The following is a 25,139-nucleotide window of genomic DNA, read 5'->3' on the forward strand; positions in this document are numbered from 1 at the left end:
AAGCCTCTCCCCACTCTTGGTTTTCCAGATTGACATGTCGGGTGTCTCCAGTGAATCATTCCAATATGGAGTCTATACATTTAGGATTTTCTCACTAGGGGACATTAAAATAGAAAAGATGTTGTACATTTCATGGAGGTAGTTACAACAATTTTGGGAATAAAAGAGGAAGAGATAAAGAAAATATGATTGCTAGGCGCATTGACAAAATGTTATTAGAGGGCATTTGCCTTTGGCATACAAGTTTATAATCAGGGTAAATATTGGGTTTAGCCTCCACTGCAGGTCAGTTCATTATATCCAAAAGTTCATTTAAAAATCTCCTGATGTAGTATATAATATCTGCATTCATTCTTACAACATCTTCTCCAGAAAAACTTTCCTGTTCCCAGGTTGTTGGCAATTGTCTTTTCCTAAAATTATTTTAAAAGTTCTTAAACTTTGGACTTTTAGGATAATTACACAATCCCTCTCCCTCCTCAGGAGGGTATATACCAACAATAGAATTGACACAGAATGCATAGCTAAGCTATAAGGATATGAATCAATTCTCTCCAAAATAAGAGTGAGAAATTTAAAAAATATTAAAATCATATATGTATAAAATAGGAGTATAAATTAAAATCATAACAAGTCCTTGATTCACCATCACGGTCCAATTGAGTTGATATCTATAAACATGCAGCCCAGGTGCATCAATCTTGCAGATACCCATCATCAACCAGGACTACAAAAAATTGCCATACTAAAGAAGAAAAAATGGGACAAAAGTCTGAGGAAGAAGGGAAATAATGATTTCCTAGTCTGATTTCTATTTCAATCACAAGGATAGCAAGCCAAAATTAAAGCCCAACAGAGATACATGTTAGTCTCAGATATAGGCAGAAAATAGGAAAGTCCAATGTCAGGACTTGCCATACAGCTGCTTCCTGAATCCTCTGAAACAGGTCCTCTGCCTTGGCATAGATCCTCATCAACCCCACAAGGATTGTTGGTCTCCTTGACTTTGTGCTCCTTTGGTACTGATAAATGGCTCATTAGCTGTCCCTTCTTCTGAAATCAGACACAAATATTGGTTTTAGGATTTTTAATATTTAACATTTTACATATTTAACAACCAGTGAGAGGTTTCCATGGTCTAAAGCTTTTAGGTATACAATGTTATTAGGATATATTATATATTATATATATATATATATATATATTAGGATATAGATATTGTAAACTGATCTTTCAATATCAAAATACCAATCCTGTTCCCATATACTCAAGTTAAAACAAAGATTAAAATCAATTAGGAAGAAAGAAAGAAGAAAAAATGAAAAGGTAAATCATATTACACATCTTGACCAGTTAAACGTAGGCGTAATAAAAAGATTTATCACTCAAAAGTGAAAGATATTGGCTCTAGCTTGGCCATTATCCACAGATTGAGTATACATAATTTTTTCTCCTGCTCTTAGCTTAAGTTAGGCTTCTCTCTACTTCTATCTAACTTTCTCTTTTTACTAATAAATGCTTAAAACTCAGGTGCTTAGCCTCCAGTACAATTTTTATTTGTTATACTAATAATTTACATGTTTTCTACTTTTTTAGGATATGAGCTTTGGAAGGTTTGGGTCTTTAGGCCTTTATAGTCTTTATCCTTGGCACAATGCCTGGCACTTAGTATGTGCTTAACATTTATTTCCTTCTAATCTCTCCTTACTGGAAACCTTAGAATAAACATGAGTAATAAAACTTGAGTTTTTTAATTCACTTGATGTTTTTTGAAGCCAAATTTAATTTTTTGTAAACTTCTTTTGGATATGATTTGATTTCTATATCTTGCCCCAGAAAATGTAGGCTTGTTTTAACTAAAAGCACATGTTTCTAGTTTATATTTTAGCTATGTTAGTCATAATGATCAGTTACTCTAAAACATTTCCAGAAATTATGGTTCAAATTTTTCATTTATCTTTACAAATAGCATATGAAGCCCTTAGGTTCTAACAAGAAAATGTTACTTAAACCAACCATTTTCACTGAAATCTAGACTTTTTATAATTTTTCTTTCCTAGTTTAATAAGGGAATTATCCTATTTTAGTTTTTCCTTTATAGTTTTGTCTTATGTTTTCACTAAAGCTGGAAAATAGTAGTTCCTTTCTACCATAGGCTAATCTAATAATCTGAATAACTCTTAATTTACTCTTTCCTTCCTCTCCTACCCCCTTGTTCCCCATACTGTTTCAGAATTAAAAAAATTTTTTTCCAGGTGTTTTCAGTCATGTCTGACTCTGGGGTTTTCTTGGCAAAGAAACTGGAGTGGTTTACCATTTCCTTCTCCAGTTCATTTTAGAGATGAGGAAACAGAGGCAAACAGGGTTGAGTGATTTGCATAGGGCCACACAGCTGGGAAGCATATGAGGTCAGATTTGAACTGAGGGAATCTTCCTGACTACAGATCTCCTGTGCTCTAGCTGCCCCTTTTGGAGTCAATAAAGAATAAAGAATAGCTGATTGACCAACAAATGATTATTATATATTCTAATAAGAATTAAGACCTTTTAAAAAACATGATCAACTTCTGCTTTTTTTAAAGCTCAGAGGTGTACTTGTCTTATTGAAGATTGCTTTAACTTTGCTTGAAATTTTCATCCACTAGATGCTGTTTTGCTACAAAGGGCTTGGACCCTTTCCTGTCCCTTACAAGTTATTCTTGAGGTGCTGCAATTGATATGTCATTAATGTGGTTTATTGGTGTGGCTCCTGAATGACTATTTCAGGTTGCAGATGATTTGGGTGTTGAGTACTTGTAGGCAAGAAGCTATGCATAACTGATGGGTAATAGGAATCATTAGTTTTTAATTGTCAGTCAGATCCCCAGATCTATTTATTAATGCTTTATTTGCTTTCTCTTTTTTGTTCATCTTTTAATCTAAGAAGAAAAAAAGGATTAAATAACTTTAATTAGGAAAAAAGTTAATCAGAGTAGATTTCTCATTGACTGAAGTTTCAAGAAGAATAAAATTCTTTAGACACCACTCTCTCCCTGCCCCCAACCTCTTATTGTAACTAATTTGAGTACAGTATGCTCTTTATAAGGACACCTCAAGAGAAAACAAATCCTTGACAGAAATCAGTTAAGTGTCATATTATGTTGTACAAACTGTAAGCAGTGGCTGGTGAATTAATAAGCTCTCACAAACCTGCTTTTCTATTGTTGGGATTAATAGGTCAGGTATAAGTTTCAGTCTGAGATTATAAGGTGGTCTTAGTTTTCAATTTTTTAAACAGCTCAGAATAAAACGAATCCCTAAATAATCAAACTTTAAGATGAAGAATCAACTTTTTAAAACTGGAAGTGTTTAACTTGTCTCTATTAATCCCCCTCCTTTGCTAATCTTTTTTTAATTGAACTTTATTATTTTTTTCATTCACTTGTGTAAACAATTTTTGACAATTGTTTTCTTGACATTTTGTGACTGATTTTCTCTCCCTCCTCAGGTCAGGGAATAGTCTGATACAGGCTTTTATGAAATAAATATTTCCATATTCCCCATGTTGTGACTGAAGATACATATCACATATATAATAAAAATCTCATGAAGGAAATAAAGTGAAGGATGATGTGCTTTGTTTTGATTTGCAATCAAATTCCTACATTCCTTCTTTGGGTGTCAATTTATTGTTTTCTGACTTTATAACTTTTCTATGTCCTCTTCTTGAAAAAAAGATTCCAGACCTTTAATATCCAATTTCTTTTCAGCATTTGTCTCATTGAAATTTGTTTTATCAATTTAATTCAGATTTTCTTGGGAGTGCCTCATAATCATCATAAAATCCATTACCCTTTTGAATTATAAATTTTATTTTTCAATTAATAAGCATTTATTTTCTTTTCCTTTCCCCAGCTCCATTGAAAGAAAAAATAAAATAGCCAGTGAATATTTAGTATTCTGCTAGACCTTGGGGATACAAAGAAAAACAGCTGACAATTCCTGTTCTCAAGGAGCACACAACCTAATGGGGGAAGACAACATACAAACAAATCTATACGAACAAGATAAATTGGAGATAATCATCTGAAGGAAAGTATGAGAGTTAAGGGGGATTGAGAAAGGCTTCTTATGGAAGGTAAGAGTTTAGCTGAGACTTGAAGGAAACTAGGGAAACCAGGAGACAGAGTCAGTAAGAGTCAGATGAGTCTGCCATCTGGGTAACTTTTCATCATTATTCACAATTTGAAATAGTACTTTCATATTTCCAAAGCATTTTCCTCAAAAGAACCCTGTGAGGCTTGTGGTACAAATAACTATTCTCTTTTTTGAATATGAGAAAACTAGAGCTAATGGATAATATGTGACTAGTAAGTGTTCTGAGTAGAGACCATTTTCTTGGGTGGAGCTTCTCAAGGATATGTCCATTTATATTTTACATCACTAATGAGATTAGGCTAAATACTCAGTATAGTATTGGGGCATTCTGGTGATGAAAAACCTCTTAAAAAGCATATAGATAATCTCTGATTCCTTCCAGCTCTAAAACTGAAAACTTATAATTGGATTAATCTCCACTGGCCCTGCATTCATGGTAAACTGAGGCTCCCTATTCCTGGACTTCCTCGAATAAAATGTAAGGCACTTATTTTCAGGCAAGGTGACATAAATTATTTCTTAGTCAAAGTGAATGAAGAAGAGACCCTTCGCAAGACAACATTACTCCTAAATGTGGTGATTTGAGAATTACAGATGCTTCATTTTCAGCATCAGCACTTAGCAGTGCTATTTACAGCTCACCATAGCTTCCTTCATTTCCCCCGAAGGCAAAGGGGAATTGACACTAACTTGTTTGACAAGCCTGCAGAGAGCTAAATACTTCTCATTAGCCAGGTGCTAGTGCTAGGCATGACACTGCTGGGCTTGGGACCTTAGGCAGCCAGCCTCTGCTTAGGGGGCTTTCATTTTGATTCTTTGATGGTCTTTTAAGGAGAATTAGTCCAGAGCAGGAAGAAGAGTAGAAAGGAATAGACTATCCAGTATTCTTTTGACTTTAAACTAGGGAGTATATTGAAAATTTACAGGATTGAATATTCACAGTATAAGTGAGATTATACTAAGTGCTCAGATAGCTATGTGTGCAGATTGTTAGCACTGCTTAGACGAGGTGACTTCTACCCTCCTTTCCAAACTCTTGATTTTGGAAATGTAGAGAAGGCCCTGCTTCAAGTGATAACCACTTGGCAGGTATATTGTGAAAGGGATTCTAATTCAGGTAAAGGTTTGACTAGTAGGCCTCTGAGATCTCTTTCTATTTTGGGATTTTGTGTTCTTTTTAATTGGATGAGGGTAAAATGGCCAAAATGTTATCAAAATATGCACAATCAATAAATATTAAATACCTGTGTTGTTCTAGGAACTGTGCTAATGAACATGAGAACCCTTCTTCTTTCTCTTCCCCCATCTTCACCCTTTCTTTCCTTTCCCTACATCGACTCTCCAGTCTCTTCTTTTTCACACACACATTTTAATCATTCAACAACTACTTTTTGGTTTTCATTTTCTTTAAAATAAAAAAAAAATTTTTCAGTTAACAAGCATTTTTTTCTCTCTTACCTTACACCCAATTTAAAAGGAAAAACAAACCTTCTGCAACAAATATGCATAGTCAAGCAAAACAAATTCACACAGTAATGGTGACAGAGTGGTAAGAAAAGAAGTCAGAAGATGGATAAAAAATACTTTTTTAAAATATATAAATTTTATTTATTTATTTAATTAAAAAAAAAACAAAACCTATACCTTCTGTGATAGAATCAATACTGTATATTAGTTCCAAGACAGAAGAGTAATGAGGGTTAAGTGACTTTCCCAGGGTCACACAGTTAGGAAATATCTGAGGCCAGATTTGAACCTAGGACCTCCTATCTCTAGGCCTGGCTCTTAATTCACGGAGCCACCCAGCTGCCCCCTTTATTTATTTTTTTTACAAATATTTTTCCATGGTTACATGATTGATGAAGAAACACTTCTTTTAAAAGCTATTTTACAATTGGCAAATTAGTGGCATGTTCAATCTCTATCCAGAGTTTTATTCACATACTATGAGACGATCTGAATAATAGCTATGTTTATATTCTTTCTTTAACTGACTGTCACCAATTCTTTAGTCATCTCTTTGAGGAGGGTCTACCATCCGGCATTCCATTTAACTATGACTTCTTGTTTACTGGCTTCAGTTAAAGCATGATAGAAGATGCCTATTAGCACTTAAAATGATTCATTCATTTAACAAATACTTGTTTAGTGCTCATGAGGTATATAGAGAGCTCTGTCCAAGATGCCAAGGGGAGATAGGCAATTTGAATGTGACACTTTCTCTGACCTTATTTAGAGTAATGTTATAAATTGGGATAAGTCCAAGACATCATGTATTCAGATTTGCAAAAGAGCTATGATTCTTCAGTATAGGGAATTTGACTGAGTTGAAAAACCTCCACCAACAAATGGAAGGTAAAATTTGACTGTTACTTCCTGTATTTGAGGGGCGGTTAATTTGTTTTTGAGGGGTTCAGTCTTTCAATATAGAGAAGGGGAAAGAGAGGAGAATTCCCCTTCTCAAAGCAGGGTTCAGAGGAGACAGCTGATGTTTAAGGTTGGCTCAGAGGGAGGAGAGGGGGTTTGAAGTTTTCCCCCCTTCTGCCTTCCCTCCTTAGCTAAGCCTACTCTCCCAGATTTGCTCTTTTCCCTCTTGTCCTCTCTCCACTACTCGAGACCAAAGGGTCTCCTCTTGATCTGTTCACTCACACTTAGCTTGGGGAAAAGATAACTATTTTAATGTCTACTCAATCAGAGTAATACAAAGAATAACTAGCTGGGAAAGGAAAGTGGGGAAAGGGGGTCCCTGTCTCTGTCTAAACCCTTTCCCTTCCCTCCTCGAGTTTGGGGGAAACTCAGGCCTTGGCAGCCTGAACCCCCTGAGAGAAAGTCAGGTTGGCTTACCCTGGGTTTGGCCCCTTGGCCCCAGTTCAGACTCAGGGCAACAGGCCCTGAAGAAATGTTGGACAGAGATTTAAACTTTCTTTCTCAAGTTTCCTCTTAATAGTCTTTTTAATTGGGAAATGTTGGGGGGAAAGATTTCCAGTCACCAGCAGGAAAGGTGGGTAACCCTCAGGAGAAAGTCTTTTTCTACCTTCTCTCTTCGGCTTCTCAAGACTGAGAGACCAACTCCTCTACCAGCCAGACTCTTCTCCTCAAGATTCCAATCCCTTGGGACCCCTCCCCCTCGTTGAGGTGATCAATTTCACACACTGTCACATTCCCTACTCATCTCAGGATCTACTGGTTCCTTCCCTGCTACCTACAAAAATGTTCAGATCTCACTCGTCTTTTAAATGTCTTTACTTGATTTATCATCTCCTTCAAGCTTTTGTCCTATATTTTCCCATCCTTTTTATAGCCAATTTTTTTAGAAGCAGCTATGCACAGTTTTTTTTTTAAACTGTTACCTTCCATCTTAGAATTAATATTAAGTATTGATTCCAAGGCAGAAGAGTGATAAGGGCCAGGCATTTAGGGTTGTGACTTGCCCATGATCACACAAGTAGGAATTGGTGTCTGAGGTCAAAATTGAACCCAGAACCTGAATCTCTAGATCTAGCTCTCAAGCCACTGAGTCACCTAGTTGCCCAGAAGCAACTATATATGATTTTTGTTTTTGCTTCCTTACCTCTCATTCAGCTTTCAGCCCTTTGCAGTCTAGCTGCTGATCTTATCATTCACCTGATAACTGCTCTCTCCAAAATGACTAATGGTGTTTTTGTTGCAATCACCAAATTCACTGTCTTTTTCCCAGTCCTAATCCTTGACTTTTCTGGCATTTCACACTGATTATCCTCTTATTCTCAAAGCCACTCTACTTCTTAACTTTCCTCTTTCTGTCAAGTGTATAATTATGTTTCCAATACTTACAATCCTTTCCTCCACACATCTAGTCAATTGCAAAGTTTTTATTCTACCTTCACCACATTACTTTCTGATGTCACCTTCTCTGCACTCAAATCCATCAACCTGAGCTCATGTCCTTATTGCCAGTTGGCTGCTCGCTCTATCTATCTATCTATCTACCTACCTATCTATCTATCTATCTATCTATCTATCTATCTATTCATTTGCTTATTCATTCATTTGTTTGTTTTATTATTTTATTCATTAATTTATTTTTAGACCCTTACCTTCCATCTTAGAATCAATACTATTAATTGGTTCCAAGGAAGAAGAGTGGTAAGGGCTAGGGAATGGGGGTTAAGTGACTTGCCTAGGGTCACACAACTAGGAAGCATCTGAGGCTAGATTTGAACACAGGACCTCCCCTCTCTAGGCCTGGCTCTTAATCCATTGAGCTACCTAGATGCCCCCTGCATTATTTATTGCAAGAGCCTCTGAATTAATATTTTTTTTTTCAGTGTCTCTCTTCCCCAGTTCACCCTTCACATAGCTGGCAAAGTGATATTTATAAAACCCAGATCTGACCACATCACTCCCTTGTTCAATAATTTCCAGTGACCATTCCTTCTATGACCAAATATGAACTTTTTTTCTCAGTTTGGCTATTAAAACCTTTTACACCTTGGTTTTGTTCTACCTCTCTAAGATGTATTCTTATATCTTAGCTTTATATTCATACTTCAATCACAATTTCATATTTGCTGCATCTCCTATGCCTTTGTACAGGGATTTCCTTGCCAAGGATGTGCCCCCTCCTTACTTCTGAAGCCTCTTAGAATAAATCCCCTTGCTTATTTTAAAGACACTGAAGTGCTATCCCCATATGATACTTTTTCTGACTACCTCAGTTGATTACCACTCTCAAATTCTACGTTTTTTGGTCCGTGTTTGGCTTTTACAAATATGTGCACAGTGTCACACCTGATTGAATCTGAACTACTTGAGGGCTGGGTCTCTTTCATTTTTGTCATTATATTCTTAGTCTCTAACACGTGTGAAGTGCTTAATAAATACTCTTGAGTTATCAATTTTACCTTGTTTATATTGGTATGTGTTTAAGAAATATATGTCATTATAGATTGAAATTTAAATTTTTTTCCCTTGGACATTAGGAGAAAATTCTCTTTGTAGAAATCTCCTTCAGTATAGCTGCAGGCTGTATCTTTGCCATGATAAAATAATTCTTCCCCGTCCAACCCCCCCACCCCCCCCCGTCCACCCCACCCCACATCTAATGTAAAATTGACAAATTTCCTTTTCTCTGCTCAAAGCCATACCTCTAATTTATCGTTTAACAAGTGTCAATAAAAACAATTCTTTGCAAATGAAGGTTCCAGAAGGAAAGGCAATGTTAGACAAAGTCTTGTAAAATGTGTTTAATTTGATATTTAAATAATTAAGTAGAAAGACTGTTAGCATTTTGAAAGATGGCATTTTAAAAATATAAACCTGATTTTGTAAAAGCAGATAAGCAAGAATAACTTAAGTTGACTTCTCAGTTGAACTCTTGCAATGACCTCCAAGTATTTTGTACTGAAAAAAGGTTTTGGAGACTAGAAGATATCTCAATTATTTTCTGTATGGGGGGGGGACTGTACAAACAATTTTTATGTATATAGTGTTGGCTTTTATCTAAGAAAAATTATTGAAAAATAATTTTGCTTGCATTAATCAATTAGCTCTTTCTTTTCCTTGGTCCTTTTGTGAAATCATCTATTATGTTGTTTGAATATTCTCCCCAAGTTGAACTGCTTCTCCTTACAGGCTAGAGAATCCCCACGAAACCTAGGCCACCAAAGCCCAGTTTCCAGAGAGAGAGGCAAGCTATTGTTGCTCCTGTTCCTTTAATCTTCCTGAAAATCTGAGAAAGGGAGAGACTGTTTTTTTAGCCTTATCTGGAAAGATGAGACCTTTTGTGGGAGTATCTTAACCTCTGATTTCATTGTAGTTTTTCATAAAGTTGAAAAATTCTTAATAATAATAGTTTTCTTTTCCTTTGGTAATAGCTGAAGAATGGAAATTTCACCACACTTAATAACTTGGGACCTTCATCTATCATCCATTTCAGTGCTTTTTCTTCCCAAGCTTTTGAAAATTGCTTTTTACCTTTTAAAAATAACTCTTCCTTTCTAGATCTCCACAGTTAGTTTTTTAAAAACCTCCATAAGATTCAAGGTCTCTAGACTCTACTACATGATATATATTTTCAGTACTGCATATGAGTTACAGCAGGTGTATAGTCTGATTTTAGTTTCATTTTAGCTAGACCAAATATTTCATTTTCTAACTTATAATTGGAAAAATACCTTTGATCAAATGAAAAAACAAAACCCTTAGGACACCCCATTGAAGAACCATGGATTAGAAACAAAACAAAAACAAACTGTGGTGGGTGGTTCTTATTCATGAGACTGGAGTCAGAGCTTCTATGATCAGTTAGCCACTTTTAGGGGAGAATAATTTACCTGTGTATTAGGTTATTGAAACTAAACAGTCACACAAAATACCCTTTTTCATGGGTTTAATAGGATTAGACTTCATTGATATATATATATATATACTTCATTTAGTTAAGTACATATATCAGGTTGAACATAACCCACTGAAAGGTGGGAGTGGATGAGTTGAAGGCACCCAGCTTAGGGGGTGTGGTTTTTGAAATGGGGGGTCTTCATAAAAAATATTGGTCTTCTTCACTTTAAATTCATCAACTTTCTGTTATTTCCAATAATCCTGTGAGAGTGGTGGTATTAAGTATTACTCCCAGTATGTGTTGTATTGTATTGTATTGTGTTTTGTGCCTCAGTCTCATATTGTGCAGAAGGAACATACAGTGTTGAATTTGTTAGGAATTTCTACAGTTGGGAAATTGGAGATTCAGCTAGAGGTGACTCACTAAAATGGTGCTCTGGGAAAATGTTGGATCTGAGACTTGTAACAGTGGGATTTGGTAGGGGAATGAACAAGAAGGAAACATAAAAGTTCACTTTTATTGTTTGGGAAAGGGAGGAAGGAAAAGGGGTTAGGAGAATTATTACAATTAATCTTAAACCCTAATTTCTATTAATCTATCTAAACCTGACTTGTCTAAGCTAAAACAATAAGTTTCCCCAATAACCAAATCTCACAAGTGGAGTCCAATCAAATGGGCCAGGATCTTCAGATGAAAACTGTCCAAAACAGGTGCAGGGGAGAAATGGGTCTTTAGTCCTCTGTTCTAGCTGCCAGCAGCCAGTTCAAAAGATTCCTCTCTTCATCTGGTATCACCAAAAGCCAGAAACCTGTTTTCAAACCTCCAACCCAAGGTCCTTCAGGAGAGAAGTGCCAAGACTGTTGGGGCCTTAGAATCTTTACCCAGATCCTGACCCTTAGGCTCCCATGTGACTGTCACATGCTCCTGTCAATCACTGTAATGTTTGCATTATACCAGCGGTTCTCAACCTCCCAATTTGTAGCAATGAGAATACACAATGCATATCAGGTATTTACATTCCAAATCATAACTGTAGCAAGATTACAGTTTTGAAGTAGCCACCAAAATTATTTTTTGGTTTGGGGTCACTACAGTGAGGAACTGTATTGCGGGGTCACGGCATTAGAACGGTTGAGAACCACTGCATTACACAGTGCTTTTGCAAATGTCCTCTCCCTATTACAGACTTAAAACCCAAGTCTTTTGACACAATGAGCAGTGCTTTTTTCTGCTATATTGTACTTTCTCTTCTTGTTCCATGCTCTGGTTCTGTCCTGGGGTTGTTTGAAATGTTAAAGCTCCTCTCCAAGAACTGGGCACTGATTAATTGTAGGTTAAGTTCTAAAAGGGCCCCTGTATCTCTTAGCATATAGATAATATCTGAGCAGAACCAAGGAGTAAACAAAAGTAGGCCACCATGTGGGGTATGGGGTACAAATGGGAAAGATTTTTAGTGAGCTTTATACATGTCAAATGAAAGTGTTATACACTGGAAAGAATGTTCCAATTTAAAGTATAGACACCAGGATTTGAATCCTGACTCTGACACTTGCAGTAGTTCTTTGACCATAGGCATTTAACCCAATGAGCTTCAGTTTCCCACAAAATGAGGATACCTTTAATATTAGCCTCAGAAAGTGCTTATGAGGAAATTTTTTACAAACCTTCATAAGTCACATTAATATGAATTACTTCCAGGGTATATGAGTATTTTGAAATAGTTGTCTTTAGCTGTTAGAGATTCTAATTCATACCTGCTTAAAATGTCCATATTCTCCATTAAATCAATACCATGTAAGTTGAGTTTGAGGAGATCTCTAGTTCCAGTCATCTGAGAAAAGAAGTCCCCACATATAACTAAGATATCCAATTGCTGAAGATTACCTCATAGGGAGATCCTGCTACTAACTGAGGCTAACCATTCTACTTTTAATTGCTATAATGATACGAAAAGTTCATTTTTACATCTAGTGAAAATTTTCTTCTTTGTAGTTTCTACACATTGCTCCTGCTTCTGCCCTCAAACAACTAGCACAAATTTAATCCTTCTTTTACATAGCAATTCTTCTCAGACTTGGAGATAGCTTTGATGTGTCCCCCCCCCCCCCCCCCCCCAGTTTTCCATCAATAATCTAAGCATTGTCCTAATTTGTTCAGGCATTGTCCTAAGAACTGGAATCATCTAATCCTTATATGGCTTGGATTCAAGACCCATCACACTCCAGCTTATCAGTATTCTATTAACGTTGTATAACTTTACACAGTATTCCAGATGTCAGTTAATGAGGAGCTGTCACCTCTTTATTGCATTAATTTTCTTAGCGGCTGCCATGTCACACTGGTAGACTCAAGAAGGAGGAAAGAGTATTGAGTTTGGAGTCAGGGGACCTAGGATCAAATCTTGATTCTTACTTGCCACTTGTGTGATCTTAGGCTGGTTATGTCTCTAGACCTCAATTTGTTCACCTGTAAAATTGAGGGATTGAACTAGTCCTCTAACATCCCTTCTAATGCTAAGTCATTGTTTCTTCTTGGGATTAATCGCTATACATCTGCCTTGGATTTTCCTCAAGGCTTTGCTTAGAAAATGCCACTCCATTTTTGGTATTTTATTGCCTCCTCTTGCTCTTTCTTCGTGGTATACCTAGGACTAGGTATCTGGTATATCTGGTGTGTATATATGTGTGTGTGTGTGTATATATATATGTATGGTATATATAGGACTAGGTATATCAGGACTAGGTATACCTGAGTACATTTTGTGGACCCCTGCCATATAGCTTTTATGTATCTGCTTAATCCATTTCACAGATGTAGAATACTTTAAATATGAGAAATCATACTTCTTAGTTTTGAACAAAGCTTGTTTTTAGAACTCAAACTTAAGAGTGTGTTAAGGTAAATATGCTACTAATTCAGAAATGTTTAGTGGGCCTCTGATCATTAGGTGATAGCATCTCAAGATGTTAATATATTGCAGTTGGTGGTCGTGTGTGTGTGTGTGTGTGTGTGTGTGTGTGTGTGTGTGTGTGTGTTTAGTGGGACTCCTCATCAAGTAATATAAATATCCTTTTAAGTATAAGAAATAATATTTTTAGCAAATTGTTCAAATTTTCATGCTCACTGATCTTCCAGTGCCCTCTCTTTTGAGAAGCCTTCTTTTTGTAACTGATAGGGAAGACAGTTTGTAAAGATAATTTTAGCCTTGTGACTTAAAATCTAAATTTAATTTGGTCACCAGGGAAAAACCCAAATAATAAAATACCCATCAGCTGGAAATTTTATAGTGATTTAATTGATATAATGGAGGAGATTAAGAAGAAGGAAGAAGGAAAGGGCTAGTACCGGGCGGGAAGATTAAGAGGTCTAGAAAGTAAGGTTTTGAGTGTGAAGGAGGAAGGAATTAGCCTGACCTCCAAAAGGGCTCAGCCAAGATGCCTGAACCTGAATCAGCTCAAGGGCAAACTCACTGCCAAACCCAGACAAATAACTGCCACCATTCCAAGATGTTGGAATGCCTAGCAAGCTGCCAGCCAGAGTCGCCTCTCCAGGAAAAGAGAGTGAAGAGAGCCAGTGACGTGCCTTATATAGACGGTTTTACATCATTTTCCTGCGTCTCATCTGTAACAATGATAGCTTAGCTTGATTTAGGACTGCCTAGGGGTCTGTCCTCTTTTTCTGCACATGTCTGTTGAAGGCCAGTTTTCTCAGATACTTAATCCTTGAGTTCAACTCAAAATATCCCCTCTATCAGTTACTGTTGAAAAATTGATCATTCATAGTCTCTAAGCAGACTTATTAGTGAAAAAGCAAATATTTCAGAACTCAATTTGTTTAAACTCCTATTTCTTACCAGCTCCCTCTCTTCTGAGAAACTGGTAGACCTAAAGACACCCACTTAGTTTTACAGAATTCTCTACTTTTAACAAATTGGGGATAGCAGAGCTTGACATATATTATTGGAGAGAAAACTTGTATAATTCACATACGTGTATTTCTAAATAAATGTGCATGTTTACAGGCAGATACTATAACAGTTTTCTGTACAAATTAATTGAACACTGCTTTTATTAATACTCCTGAGGTATCCAATGTCTCTGAGGAGTTTTCTTTTACTCTTAAGGATAACAGCAGCAAAATGGCTTCCTAACTTTCCTCATATATATATATATATATATATATAATTCACCTCTACTATAGGCTGTAGTGTCTTATCTAATGTAATTTTTTCTCTTTAAAAAGCTATATCAAGTTGGAACTTGAGTCAGAAGCTAAATGATAATGTTTATGGATTGTTAGAATACATTAAAGTCATCTAATGCAAATAATTTATGTATAATAATTCCATAAAATACAGAAATTTGTTTATAAAATACCTTTGCAAAGTTTCTCAATCTAAATGAGCACTTCTATACTAGGAAAGAACTGGGCACCCTACTGTTGATGGGAAGTGTCAACTGGTGAGACAGAAAGGAACGATCACAGAGCCTATTACAAAAGCCTTAAGGTGTGTCCTAGAACAGTGATGGCAAAACTTTTTAGAGTAGTGGGTGGTGTGAGAAATGTCCTTGGGCATTCATGGAAAGGGGGAGGGGAGCAGCCCCGTTCTATATCCATCTGCTTTTCTAGTAATGAACTCTGGTGAACTCTGTGCTGGGGCAACGGAAGATGTGCCCACAGAGAGGGCTCTGAGTGTCCCCTCTGACACACATGCCATAGGTTCGCCTCCTAGCCCATCTCTAGTGTTGAGTGGCGAACATTAGAGATGTTAACAGTGCAGTGGGAGCCTGAGATATGGACCAGTTGGTTTGCTCCCTCCTTGGTACGTTGATATTTGGCATTCCTTTTCTATAACAAAAAGGATTCCACCCTTTTTGTGTTTACAGAGAACTGGAAACTAATGGCGCGCTCATGAATTGAGGAACAACTGAATTATGGAATGGAATGCCCTTGTGCCCTAAGAAATGAAGAAAATTATAGTTTCACAGAAACCTGGGAAAACTTATGAACTGATACAGTGTCAAGTGAAGAGTGACCAGAACAGTTGATACAATAACATTATAAAGACAAACAATTAAAGAAAAAAATTTTTTAAACCCTTACCTTCTGTCTTGGTATTGACTGAGTGGTAAGGGCTAGGCAATGGGGATCAAGTGACTTGCCCAGGGCCACACATCTGGGAAGTGTCTGAGGCCAGATTTCAACCTAGGACCTCCTGTCTCTAGGCCTGGTTCCCAATCCACTGAACTACACAGCTGCCCTGGACAAACAACTTTTGGAAAGATTTAAGAACTCTTGATAAAATCAACAGAAACCATGATTCCAAAGGACTATAATGTTCTTTATTCCCTGACAAAGAGGTGATAGACTTGGTGCAGAATGAAATACACACACACACACACACACACACACACTTATACACTCACAACACAGGAATTTATTTTGATAGACTGCAAGTTTGTTATAATGTTTAAAAAAAAATTTTTTTTAAATATAAAAACCTTTACCTTCCGTCTTGGAATCAATACTGTGTATTGGCTCCAAGGCAGAAGAGTGGTAAGGGCTAGGCAATGGAGGTTAAGTGACTTGCTCAGGGTCACACAGCTGGGAAGTGGCTGAGGCCAGATTTGAACCTAGGATCTCCCCTCTCTAGGCTTGGCTCTCAATCCACTGAGCTACCCAAATGCCCCCTGTTATAATGGTTTTGTGTTATTTCCCCCTGTCCCAAATGTGTGGTGTTATAGGGGTGAGAAAAAAAAAGTTTGTTAATTAAAAATATATAATTTGACTTAAAATACTGATTTGCAAATCTTTTATAAAAGAGTTACTATATTTTGGGGTAGGAGTAAATATCAGTCCTTTTCCCTTTATCTCTTTGAGGTATAGGCTTCATAGTGAGATAACTGGGTTAAAGTATACATAGTTTTGTGACAGTTCCAAATTACTTTCCAGAATAGCTGGACCAGTTCATAGGTCCAGTGCAAAAATGAATTAGTATAACATAAATTATTTTTAAATACTTGATTTTTTACAAATTATTTCATTTCTCCCCTTCAACAAAGAAGATCCATGTTTGAAGGCAGACTGATTAGAAGAAGTTAAAAAATGGGAAGCATTTTGATTGATTGTGATTATTTCAATTATGTATCTGATGAAAAGGATATTGACGAGAGTCCTGAATTTTAAAAAATCTAATGGTGCTTTAGTTTTTTAAGTGAATAAATCCTATCTTTTGACAGGGAGTTCAGTTTGTAAACCTTGAGTTTTCTCATTTAAAATATTTAAAAAATTAGTTTTTGTTGATATTTTCTCTTTTTTATATAATCTTCCTTATATCATCTTATATCTCTTCTCTTCCTCCTTCAGAGAGCCATCCCAAATAATAATATTTTTAGAGAGAAAAATAATACATCTGATCAATAAATTGAAAAAGTGAACACATGTGCAATGTATAACACCTATATATCTCTCATTTCCATGAAGAAGGAGTTTCATTTGATTCCTTCTTGATCTTTATTAATTTACTTGTTTTTACTTTTGATTTTTGGGGGGTATGTTCTTTCTATTCACATTGTTGCAGTTATATTCTCTCATGTTCTCTCTCCCCTTCTGTCCCTCTCTCCCCATATTATTTGACTCTATGTTAGTTCATAGATCATAGCTCTTTCTATGCTTTTCTCTATATTTATTACATATTATTTCTTAAAGCACAGTAATATTCTTTTGTGTTTACATACCACAATTTGTTTAACCATTCCCCAATCAGTCGGCAAAAGTATTGCTATAAATATTTTCTTGTATATTGGGCATTTCTTATCAATTACTTCCTTAGGATATAAACTAGGTAATGGATTAACTGGTTCAAAGGGTATGGATATTTTAGTCACTTAATTTTCATATTTCTAAATTGTTTTCCAAGATGTTAATACTATATCACAGTTCCACCAATAGTGTGTTAGTGGGCATATCATTCTATAACTCCTCTGCTAGTGACTCTTGCCTTTTTTGGAGATCATTTTTGTCTCTTTGTAGAGTCTCTGGTAAAACTTTGTTTTTATTCACATTTCTCTTTATATTAATGTTTTGGTGCATTCTTTCATGTGGTTACGAACACTGTAATTCTTTTGAGAATTATTTGCTTATCCTTTGACCATTTGTCTTTTGGGGAATGACATGTATACATAAAAACATGCATATACACATGTAAATGTATAGAAGTTGTTTGTATATCATGGATACCCAACCCTTGTCAGAGAAATTTCATGCAAAGATTTCCCCCCCTTTCTAACCCTTTCTCATTCTAGGTGTGTTAATTCTGTTTGTCCAGAAACTCTTCAGTTTTACATTATAAAAACTCGTCTATTTTATGTTTTGTAATTTCCTCTTATTTCTTGTTTGGTTAAGAGTATATCTACTTATAGCTACAAGAAGTATAAACTATTTCTAATTTTTTTTTATCACATATAGTCTTCAATATTAAGGTCATATATCCATTTAGAGTTTGTAGTTTGGAATATGGTATAAAGTTTTGTTATGAGTCTAATTTTTGCCGAAGTGCTTTCCAGTTTTCCCTAGAAGTTTTTAATCAAGTAAGGAGTTTTTTCCTAGGTTTCCATGGGAATTTTGCATTCAAATAAGAGAATTTTGCATTCAAATATTCAAATAAAAGAAATTCAAATTATGAACAATAATTCTTTCTTGTCAGCAGCACTATCTTAGGATTTCCCAGAGGAGTCCAGGAATTCCCTTGTCTAGGATCTTTTGGTTGATACTGGTCATTTCTCCAATTTGGCTGTTGCTAACTTGTACTTCTTCTCTGAAATTATCAGAGATTTCTACTGAAAAGTAGAAGAGTGAATGTATGTGCATGTATATATGTATGTATCTCTGGAGAACTTAAATGCTAAAGGAAGCATCATTGTGGAAGAAGTTATCGCTGAAATAAAATTATTAAATAAATTAACCTCAGACTTAATTGGGGTAAACTTCATGTGAAATGAACTTCATTTATCTTTCAGATGAAGCATGCACAATATTTCCATTATATTTGAAAGTATTCCCAGCAGTACTGGAAACTTTTAATAAGAGAATTCAACTTAAAAGAACCCAATTTCTCTAATGGATTGATTGAAGAAGGAATTAATAACTAGTTCTTTTTATTCTTTGTGGTTTAGTTGATATTAATGACTTTGTTCAGCTGCATTGGATGGCCGTGTTGTCCTTTGTGCTCCAACACGCCCTAAGCACTCCACAGTGCTTTGCTGCGTCGCCATCTCAGCTGTTGAACCTTCTTATTGGTTTCTTCCGTCTGTTCCGCCGAAGCAGTCTTCACATGCTGGGTGAGCAAAGCCCTGGTTCACCAGGAGTCGATGACCCAATGGCTACTCTCACAAGGTTTAGCCGGCCTGTCGAAGCCGTTGCCTGGGGTGTGGCCCCTACCGCATGCTAGCAGCTACTGGGAGCCACAAGTGAGAGCTGGGTATCAGGTGAGGGTCGGTGGCTGGAGAGCTGCCCTAGGAGGGCACGACAAGCCCTCCATACCAGAGATACTCCTCCTCCCTGAGCACCCCATACACCCCAATCAGGGTGAGCAGTGCTGTCCTAGAGAGGGCTGCTCAGTCACCCAGGATGATGCCGAACGTCTCTGCTGCCCATACAAAGCCGAGCGAGCACTGGTCTGTGGGCCGCCTACATGCAGGATCGTGACTACAACTGCCAGTGGTCATCTCCACCTGTTGCGTCGCCACTCCCCCATCGTCGCAGGTCTTGAAAAGGGTAGGCAGGGTTGGAATAGATGAGTGTGCACAAAGACACTTGTGCGTGAAGGAGATTTAAGTGGAAAAGTCGATGCACAGAGACAGTCCCACTCTCTCGGCGTTGGAAGCCTGGGTCCAATGGCACGAAAAGTCGTTACACCTGGAGGCTTCCTCAGCTGCATGGATCTAGACCTGGGCGTCTACATCAAATACCGCCTGGATGGCTCACTATTCGACCTTCGCCGCCTGACTGCAAAAACAAAGACAACAGAGAGACTCATCCTGGAAGCTCTCTTTGCAGATGACTGTGCTCTCGTGGCCCACCAAGAAAATCATCTCCAAACCATTGTGGACAGGTTCTCCACCGCAACAAAACTGTTTGGCCTGACTATCAGCCTCAGCAAAACAGAGGTGCTGTTCCAACCTGCACCAGGGAGGCCAACTAACCAGCCGTGTATTACAATCGATGGCACGCAGCTTTCTAACGTCAGCACTTTCAAGTACCTGGGCAGCACCATCGCCAACGACAGTTTAAAAAATAGACTCGAATACAGGACCACAATCCCCACAAGCCTTTGCTCCACTTCCCCAAAATGCTTTGTAATCTCACGGGAATTCTGAGGTGGGCCGAGATCGAGGGAGGATTTAAGCTGGTGGCAAAGGCTTTTGAGGTTTCTTTTTTTGGACTTCGGTTTTGGAGCAGAGGCGTCTCTTCCATGATGTGAGGTTATTTTGTCTAGGCCTCTGGCCTAGGCACATGTTTCTTACTTGTATATTCTTTAATCCTTAATCCTTAATAAACCTCTAAAAAATATACTCCTTGCAGAGAGAAACTAATTTCTACCTGCCTCATTCTCCCCATATTCCTAAATTTTTTTTTTAAATTTTAATATTATTTTATTTGGTCGTTTTCATACATTATTCACTGGAAACAAAGATCGTTTTCTTTTCCTCCCCTCCCCCCCCCCCCCCCCCCCGCCTTTCCCTCTCCCATAGCCGACGCATGATTCCACTGGTTATCACATGTGTTCTTGACTCGAACCCATTTCCCTGTTGTTGGAGTTTGCATTATAGTGTTCATTTAGAGTCTCTCCTCAGTCTTATCTCCTCCAACCCTGTAGTCAAGCAGTTGCTTTTCAGCGGTGTTTTTACTCCCACAGTTTATCCTCTGCTTGTGGGTAGTATTTTTTTTTAGATCCCTGCAGATTGTTCAGGGATTGCATTGATACTAATGGAGAAGTCCATCACCTTCGATTGTACCACAATGTATCAGTCTCTGTGTATAATGTTTTCCTGGTTCTGCTCCTCTCGCTCTGCATTACTTCCTGGAGGTTGTTCCAGTCTCCATGGAACTTCTCCACTTTATTATTCCTTTTAGCACAATAGTATTCCATCACCAACATATACCACAGTTTGCTCAATTGAAGGGCATCCCCTCATTTTCCAATTTTTGGCCACCACAAAGAGCGCAGCTATGAATATTTTTGTACAAGTCTTTTTGTCCATTATCTCTTTGGGGTACAAGCCCAGCAGTGCTATGGCTGGATCAAAGGGCAGACAGTCTTTTATCGCCCTTTGGACATAGTTCCAAATTGCCCTCCAGAATGGTTGGATCAATTCACAACTCCACCAGCAATGAATTAATGTCCCCACTTTGCCACATCCCCTCCAGCATTCATTACTTTGCATAGCTGTCATGTTAGCCAATCTGCTAGGTGTGAGATGATACCTCAGAGTTGTTTTGATTTGCATCTCTCTGATTATAAGAGATGTAGAGCACTTTTTCATGTGCTTATTAATAGTTTTGATTTCTTTGGCTGAGAATTGCCTGTTCATGTCCCTTGCCCATTTGTCAATTGGAGAATGGCTTGATTTTTTGTACAATTGATTTAGTTCTTTATAAATTTTAGTAATTAAACCCTTGTCAGAGGTTTTTATGAAGATTGTTTCCCAATTTGTTGCTACCCTTCTGATTTTGGTTACATTGGTTTTGTTTGTACAAAAACTTTTTAATTTGATGTAATCCAGATTATTTATTTTGCATTTTGTAATTCTTTCTAATTCTTGCTTGGTTTTGAAGTATTTCCCTTCCCAAAGGTCTGACATGTATACTATTCTGTGTTCGCCTAATTTTCTTATAGTTTCCTTCTTTATGTTCAAGTCATTCATCCATTTTGAATTTATCTTGGTGTAGGGTGTGAGGTGTTGATCTAAGCCTAATCTTTCCCACACTGTCCTCCAATTTTCCCAACAGTTTTTATGAAATAGTGGATTTTTGTCCCAAAAGCTGGGATCTTTGGGTTTGTCATATACTGTCTTGCTGAGGTTGCTTGCCCCCAGTCTATTCCACTGATCCTCCTTTCTGTCTCTTAGCCAGTACCAAATTGTTTTGATGACTGCTGCTTTGTAATATAGTCTGAGATCTGGGACTGCAAGACCCCCTTCCTTTGTGTTTTTTTTCATTAATTCCCTGGATATCCTTGATCTTTTGTTCTTCCAAATGAACTTTATGTTTTTTTCTAAATCAGTAAAAAAAATTTTTGGAAGTTCCATGGGTATGGCACTAAATAGATAGATGAGTTTGGGTAGGATGGTCATTTTTATTATATTGGCTCGTCCTACCCATGAGCAGTTAATGTTCTTCCAATTGTTCAAGTCTAGTTTTAGTTGTGTGGAAAGTGTTTTGTAGTTGTGTTCATATAGATCCTGTGTTTGTCTCGGGAGATAGATTCCTAAGTATTTTATTTTGTCTTGGGTAATTTTGAATGGGATTTCTCTTTCTAGTTCTTGCTGCTGAGCTGTGTTGGAATTATATAGAAATGCTGATGACTTATGTGGGTTTATTTTGTATCCTGCAACTTTGCTAAAGTTGTTGATTATTTCAATTAGCTTTTTGGTTGAGTCTCTAGGATTCTTTAAGTAGACCATCATGTCATCTGCAAAGAGTGATAATTTGGTCTCCTCCTTGCCTATTTTGATGCCTTCAATTTCTTTTTCTTCTCTAATTGCTACTGCTAGTGTTTCTAATACAATGTCAAATAATAGAGGTGATAATGGGCATCCTTGTTTCACTCCTGATCTTAATGGGAATGGATTTAGTTTATCCCCATTGCAGATGATATTAGCTGATGGTTTTAGATATATACTGTTTATTATTTTTAGGAATGACCCTTCTATTCCTATGCTTTCTAGTGTTTTTAGTAGGAATGGGTGTTGTATTTTATCAAAGGCTTTTTCTGCATCTATTGAGATAATCATGTGATTCTTGTTGGTTTGCTTGTTGATGTGGTCAATTATGTGGATAGTTTTCCTAATGTTGAACCAGCCCTGCATCCCTGGTATGAATCCTACTTGATCATGGTGGATGACCCTTCTAATCACTTGCTGGAGTCTTTTTGCTAGTATCCTATTTAAGATTTTTGCATCTATATTCATTAGGGAGATTGGCCTATAGTTTTCTTTCTCTGTTTTTGGCCTGCCTGGCTTTGGAATTAGTACCATGCTTGTGTCATAAAAGGAGTTTGGTAGGACTCCCTCTTTGCTTATTATGTCAAATAGTTTGTATAATATTGGGGTTAACTGTTCTCTGAATGTTTGATAGAATTCACTGGTGAATCCATCAGGCCCTGGGGATTTTTTCTTAGGCAGTTCTTTGATGGCTTGATGGATTTCAATTTCTGATATGGGATTATTTAAGAAAACTATTTCTTCTTCTGTTAGTCTAGGCAATTTATATTTTTGTAAATATTCATCCATATCACCTAGGTTGGTATATTTATTGCCATATAGTTGGGCAAAGTAGTTTTTAATGATTGCCTTAATTTCCTCTTCATTTGAGGTGAGATCCCCCTTTTCATCCTTGATGCTATTAATTTGCCTTTCTTCTTTCCTTTTTTTAATTAAATTAACCAGTACTTTGTCTATTTTGTCTGTTTTTTCAAAGTACCAGCTTCTAGTCTTGTTTATTAGCTCAATAGTTCTGTCACTTTCTATTTTATTAATTTCTCCCTTAATTTTTAGGATCTCTAGTATGGTTTTCTTCTGGGGGTTTTTAATTTGTTCATTCTCAAGTTTTTTTATTAGCATTTCCAATTCCTTGGTCTCTGTTCTCCCTAATTTGTTAATATATGCACTCAGGGATATGAATTTTCCTCTAAGTACTGCCTTGGCTGCATCCCATAAGGTTTGAAAGGATGTTTCGCCGTTGTCATTTTCTTCAACGAAATTGTTAATTGTTTCTATGATTTCTTCTCTAACTATCCGATTTTGGAGTATCATGTTATTTAATTTCCAATTAATTTTTGATTTGGGTCTCCATGTACCCTTGCCGATCAATATTTTAATTGCCTTGTGATCTGAAAAGGCTGCAGTTAATATTTCTGCTTTTCTGCATTTAAGTGCCATGTTTCTATGACCTAGTGTATGATCTATTTTTGTGAATGTGCCATATGGTGCTGAAAAGAAGGTGTATTCTTTTTTGTCCCTATTTATTTTTCTCCATATGTCTATTAATTCTAATTTTTCTAAGATTTCATTCACCTCTTTTACCTCTTTCTTATTTATTTTTTGATTTGATTTATCTAAATTTGATAGTGGTTGGTTCAAGTCTCCCACTAATATGGTTTTACTGTCTAATTCCTCCTTCAATTCTCCTAGTTTCTCTATTAAAAATTTGGATGCTATACCATTTGGTGCATACATGTTGATTAGTGATATTTCCTCATTGTCTATATTTCCTTTTAGCAGAATATATTTACCTTCCCTGTCCCTTTTGATCAGGTCTATTTGTACTTTGGCTTTGTCAGATATCATGATTGCAACTCCTGCCTTCTTTCTATTGGTTGAGGCCCAAAAGGTCTTACTCCAACCTTTAATTCTAACCTTGTGAGTGTCAACCCGTCTCATATGTGTTTCTTGAAGACAACATATGGTAGGGTTTTGTGTTCTAATCCAATCTGCTATTTGTCTGCGTTTTATGGGTGAGTTCATCCCATTCACGTTCAAAGTTATGATTGTTATTTGTGGATTCGCTGGCGTTTTGATGTCTTCCCCTAGTTCTGACCTTTCTTCTTTAGCTTTCTCCTTTTGAACCAGTGATTTACTTTAGGTCAGTCCCCCTAGTCCCCTCCCTTGAGATGCTTCCCTTTCTAGCCCCTCCCTTTTTATGCTCCCTTCCCCTCCCCCTCTCCTTCCCTCCCTTTTTGTACTCCCTCCCCCCTCCCCCTCCTTAATTTTCCTTTCTTTCTTGCCCTAATGGATAAGATAGAATTCAGGATCCCACTGGATCTAGATGTTCTTCCCTCTCAGATTTGATTTCACTGAGAGTAAGGTTTAAGTAATTCCACTTCACGCTCTCTTCCTCTCCTTCTCATATGAGAGTTCTTCCCCTCCCCTTCCCATGTGTATCTTTATATGGGAAAGTTTATTCTATTGATTCCCCCCCTATTTCTTGAAGTTAATCTTAGTATTATCACGGTTCCCCCCTCCCTTTTCCTTTTTTTGCCCCAACTTTCCCCAAATCTTCTTAATTCCCCAATCTTTCCCTATGCATGTTTCTTCTAACTACTCTTATGATGATACAATTTATAAGAGTTACACAAAACATTTTCCCCACATATTAATATATATAATTAGATGTAAATGTAGTCCTTATAGAAGAGAGTTTGACTTAAAGAGAAAGATAAGATTTATCTCCTTTTCCCTTTCTTTCATATTTACCTTTTCATGTTTCTCTTGCTTTCTGTGCTTGGATATCGAACTTTCCACAGAGCTCTGGTCTTTTCTTAGCAAATGCTTGGAAATCTTCTATTTTGTTGAGAGCCCATACTTTCCCCTGGAAGTATATAGTCAGTTTTGCTGGGTAGTTGATTCTTGGTTGGAGACCCAGCTCTCTTGCCTTTCTAAATATCGTGTTCCATGCTTTG

General features: G+C 37.0%; 1 protein-coding gene across 7 annotated transcripts in view; it reads left to right on the forward strand.

Annotated features, from left to right (window-relative positions):
• The window catches only part of SLC66A2 (solute carrier family 66 member 2), a 159,893-nt gene that overhangs the window by 59,807 nt on the left and 74,947 nt on the right, over window positions 1–25,139 (forward strand). Inside the window, exon 6 of one of the 7 annotated variants that reach the window (XR_008917647.1) lies at window positions 3,895–9,168. The exons of the other annotated variants lie outside the window; for them this stretch is intronic. The gene's annotated coding sequence lies outside the window, so the exon portion shown is untranslated. Of the gene's footprint in view, window positions 1–3,894; window positions 9,169–25,139 lie in introns of those variants that run through there. 7 annotated transcript variants of the gene reach the window in all.

This window comes from Monodelphis domestica, chromosome 3 (assembly GCF_027887165.1).
Source record: "Monodelphis domestica isolate mMonDom1 chromosome 3, mMonDom1.pri, whole genome shotgun sequence".
Classification (NCBI taxonomy): domain Eukaryota; kingdom Metazoa; phylum Chordata; class Mammalia; order Didelphimorphia; family Didelphidae; genus Monodelphis; species Monodelphis domestica.